This window comes from Neophocaena asiaeorientalis, unplaced genomic scaffold (assembly GCF_003031525.2).
Source record: "Neophocaena asiaeorientalis asiaeorientalis breed wild unplaced genomic scaffold, Neophocaena_asiaeorientalis_V1.1 scaffold695, whole genome shotgun sequence".
Classification (NCBI taxonomy): domain Eukaryota; kingdom Metazoa; phylum Chordata; class Mammalia; order Artiodactyla; family Phocoenidae; genus Neophocaena; species Neophocaena asiaeorientalis.
Genome location: NW_020174639.1, coordinates 88,177 through 93,687, shown reverse-complemented (window position 1 = coordinate 93,687; position 5,511 = coordinate 88,177).

Below are 5,511 nucleotides of genomic sequence, written 5' to 3'. Positions count from 1 at the left end.
GACATGAAATTAATTTAAAAATTCATTGACAATTTTTAAATTATAAGTACATGCATTTGAGCCAATGTTATTGAGCAAATGTCACACCACATGTATAACTTTGTTTTGTAATATTTCTTAATTCTGTTAGGACAAATACCTCTGCTTTACTCTTACTTATGTATGGCTGGTTTAGCTATTCATAAATTATTCTTCCATATAGGTTGTAGATAAAGTTATGTTTATCAAAATATCAAATTTGAAATGTCATTGGATTGCATCACAGTTATAGATTAATTTAAGAACATCTGACTCATTTGTAATATTAACCCATTTCTCCTAAAAACATGAGATGTCTCTTGAAAAATTAAAATCTTCTTTTACACCCTTATTTCTACAGTTTTTTTCCATATTGCACTCGAGATAAATTACTATATTAATTAAACCTTTTGTTGCTGGTGTGATGGAGTCCTATTTTGTATTATATATTCTAGTTCATGTCAAGAACTGTGAATGGTCTAAGATTTTTACCTGATTTGCAAGCTAACAAGTTAGCCTACTGCAGTTTCATGGATGCTGGTAAGAGACATGATTCTTGGTTCAGAGACAAATGGTAATTGAAAGTTTGTATGAACTCACTTCAAAAACTTTTGGCCGTAGCTTTTGTTTTGTTTGCTTGTTTGTTTCTAATGGGGAAATCTTAGCTACTATTTTAATTTTGTTTAAACCTTATTGTTACTCAGGACATTTTGGCATTATTTTTCCAGAATTTATATATTTTTCTCTAGGTTTTCAAATTTGTTAGTGTATATGGAAACATATATGACAATGGGCATATCAAAAGTAGTGGCGAAAGGATAAATTATTTAGTAGAAGAAGTTAAACAAACTACTTCAAGGAGAAAAATGAAAGTGGATGCCTACTTAACAGCACATTCAAATTGTCTAAATGGATTAAAGATCTAAATGTGAAGGCTAAACTATTAGATAGTTGAAGAAGACAAAACTGAGTATCTTTATAATCTCTAGGTGGAAAAATACTTTAACAATAAAACTTCAAAGTCAAAAATCATAAGACAAAAAAACTGATGAATGTGATTACATCAAAATAAGGATTACTCTTCAGTGAAAGACACAAGAGACAAAATAAATAGATGGATGACAGAATGTGAGAAGGTGTGTAAAAGAAAGAAACGTTTAATATATATTTAAAAAGACATGTATGTTAATATAAAGATAAGCAAAGAGAAGCTCCCTAAACCCACAGCAAACATAATGTTTACCGTGAAATGTTAGAAGCATTCCCTTTTTTTCCCCTCCACTTAATGTTAGATAGGCAACAAGGATATATTGTAAAGCATTCTCTTTTTTAAATGAGTGTTGAGCAATGATGTCAAGGTTCTGCTTGGGATCATAGGCACAAAACATCGAATCCAACAAACTAAAATCCCAGTCCTCACGGGGCTTTTGTCACAGTGGATCTTTTGATAATTAACCTTATCTCTAGAACCTGTACATGATGAGGAGATGTTGGTCAAAAGGTACAAATTTTCAGTTATAAGATGAATAAGTTCTGGAGATCTAGAGTACAGCATGGTGATTATAGACAATAATACTGTATTGTATACTGGAATTTTGCTAATGGAGTAGATTTTAAGTGTTCTCACCACACACACACACACACACACACACACACACGTAATTATATGAGGCAATGAATGTGTTAATTAACTTGATTGTGGCAATCACATCATAATATGTGCATATATTAAGTCATCATATCATACATCTTTTTAAAAAAATCACATTGGACAACCTAAATATATACCTACAATATACAATATGTACAACCTAAATATATACAGACAGTCCCAACTTACAATGATTTGACTTAAGATTTTTTGACTTTATGATGGTGCAAAAGTGATACATTCAGTAGAAACCATACTTTGGATTTTATTTTGACCTTTTCCCAGGCTAGCGATATACTCTACAATGCTCTCATAATGCTGGGCAGCGGCAGCAAGCAGCAGCTCCCAGTCAGCCATGTGATCAAAAGGGTAAACAATCGACAACCATTCTGTTTTTCACTTTTAGTACAGTATTCAATCAATTACATAAGATATTCAACACTTTGTTATAAAATAAACTTGGTGTTGGATGCTTTTGCCCAACTGTAGGCTAATTTAAGTGTCTGAGCACGTTTAAGATAGGCTAGGCTAAAATGTAATGTTTGATAGGTTAGGCGTATTAAATGCATTTCAACTTATACTTTTTCAACTTATGATGAGTTTCTCAGGATGTAACCCCATTGTAAGTTGAGGAAGATCTTTAGAATTTTTATTTGTCAAAAAAAGCTAAATAAAGCGGTGGGAAAAAAATACATTTTTTAAAAAAGTTTGTTTAAATTAAATACTTCTGGAAACTCTGAATTTTAGTATTTATATCTACAAGCTTTAGGGAGATTTTTTTTTTAAATTAACAATTATTCTAATAAACTGACATACAATGAAATAATTAAACACACATGATAGAACAATAGGTAAAGAATCCACTTGACTAACTTAGATTGATTATTGAGTACCTACTAACTTAAAAATAAAGCAATATTCAGTTACAGAATCTATTATAACTCAGTTTTTATTTTTTTTTTAGAACATTCACTCTGTATTTTCTGACCATAGCTTGATTTAGTATCACTGTATGATTCTGAGGAAGAAGCTGATTTTCTGAAAAGTTACAAATGAAGGAATCAATTTTTCTATAGATTTGCTAATTTAAATTTCATATGGTTCAGTGAGCCAGAAAACATTAATGGATCTTTTTGTTAATACAGCTTTGCTGTTCTTGGTTCAACTGGTAACAAAACCTGTATTAAAGTATTTTTTATGAGTGATAAACTTCCAGATTATTCAGGTCTGAGACTGTATCTTATCACCTAGTTAGAGGGGTAATACTTTGTTCTTTTAAATAAGCTTTATATAACATTCCCTGATGAGTAAGAACAGAGCACATGAAATATATTTTTATCTTTTTATCATTGAATTAAACTTTTCTTGCTAAGTTTGAGTTTGAGGCTTGGAAACATGGGGAATGAGACCAAAATTTTAAAAAGAGAAAAAAGAAATGAGTCATCAAACACTGTGATTTCAAACTAACTAATGTGGTTTATAACCGCTGGTATTTTTATAACAAGCGAAGGAAAAAAATATGCTGCTACTGATGAAAAAATTTTGTTTTGGGTATTGTTTGGTTTCTATGTAGTTTTGAACCTCAAAAAGCAAGACTGACTCTATTGGTTGAATTAACTGAATAACTGCTAGCATGTGACATTTATGTTACCTATATATGGAACAAAAAGAATGTACTAAACTTGAAAAAAATAATCTAATCAATTTCTGTTTTAATTGTCCAGATACTTTAAGCAAGTTCCATTGGATATATTATTTAAAATCTATACTGAATTGTGTAGATATCTTAAATCTAATTAGAAATAAATTCCAGTAACTTAAAATAAGTAAACAGCTTAAATTTAGAGTTTTAATGTACATGCTGGTTTTCTACAGCAATCTTGGTACAAAGCTCATCTGCCTACATTTTAATGAAAGGTTTCTGGTATATTTTGTCTTTAACCTTTCCCACATATATATTTCTTTATAGTTTGCTGGTAGGCAATGATTTATCTTACCATGGTTACAAAAGAAGGGGAAAAGTTAGATAAATGAAGATTATATGAAAACTTATAAACAAAGAGCTACAATATATCACTTTGTCAATTAAAGATCAATTGTAAAATGAGATCCAGAGAAACAAAGTACAGAGAATTAATACCAGAAAGTCATTACATCAGTATCTGAAAACTTGTTGGAATGCCTTTTAGGATTTGCAGTTTAATATACAGCATAGAAGTCTGAATGACTAAGGACTCAGATATTAGTTCCTTGACACAACTCGGGACTTTAACAAACAGGGTCACATTAAAGTGTGATAGGAAGGGACAGTACTTTTCTGGAAGTCCGGAGTATACTAGTTCACATTTTATGTGGATATGGAAAATTCTAGTTTGGAGTGGGTATTCAAGTGAGACAATATATGAGACATGACAAACTGCAAAAAGACATTTGCTCTCCTTCTCTTCCATTTTTCCAGCATCTTCCTCCTCCCTTTCCGTTTCTATGGGAGGTGTCATGTTGCTATATAATCAGGTTTCTTTACCCAAAATTGATGGACCCAATGGAGGGTATCTGACCCAATCTTTCTCTTAGAATAATAATTCTTTTCTCAAAGATTTGTAGACTCAGAATTTTTAAAGATTCAAGGCAGTCTCTTAGGTATCTGAAGCTGGAAAGATATAAGATCTGTAACTCCACAGCTTTCAGAGGCCATGTGAAGAAAGTAGGTCTGTGTTGAGAGCAAAATAAATAATGCAAATATGCATGGTGGAAAAGGCGTTACTCCCTGCGAGCAGTTCATTTGCCCAAGGGAGAATACAGACTTCTGCTCCCAGAGAATAGAAGCCACACCCATTCTTCTACTGGTAACCAAAATTACCAATGAAAGTAAATCTTAATGAATCTTCCCCCCACCCTTCCATTAGCCAGCAAGGGGACATCTGAATGTACTTCCAGTTTAATAAAAATAAAAACTCTATCTCTTGCTTTTTCTCCATCAAGAAAAACGTGTAAACAAATTCAGGATGATTTAATATATAAGAATAAATGTAGAAGGTCTCAGGTTGTCCTTCATCTTTCTTTAAAGGAATATTGCTATAAATGAAATTAGAGTCAGCAGGGAGCTAGTGCTGATTTGGGGTTAAAAGCATCTTCCCATACTGGGTAATCAGTGGGTATTAGGTCAAGTTATGGTCCTGCAGTGTTTCACTGGCTGAAAAAAGTGCTATAGGGAAAGAAACATAGGACAACTTAGCTACAAATTGTACTTTACATAATATGTAGATAAAGAAAATCCTTACAAGGAAGCTTTAAAGTTGCCTGGCTTTTCCTAATTTAATACTTAAAGGCACTTAGAGTTTATATGGACAATTGAAGGAAAAGGAATAGGAGGAATCCAATGCTTGATAGCAGTTTCATAATAAATTCTATTAAATCTAGTTTATATTTCAGTTAAATTAGTATGGCAGTATTATAAAAAATGAAAAATTGGGATGACTTTTCATGGATGGAAATCTGGGGAAAAATTATTGATAGGAAGAAAATCAACATCTTTTCAGGCAGTTCCACCACCACATATGGGACTGTGTTTAGCATGTCTTTCTAAAATCCCATTTGAGAAAGGAAATGTCAGAAAAAAGGTATTTTCTGACATTAAATTTCTTTCTTTCTTAATTTAGGCTTTCATAATTAATATAGATAAAAACTGTTCCAAATCTGACTATTTAACTTTAAAAATGTTCACCTAAATCTCTGTCTAGTTATCTAGTTAATGAAAAAGTTTATTTGCAATGGATATATATCAAAATAATTGATTCAAATTTGCATGTGAAGAAAATAATAATAAAAGATATGAATTCTTG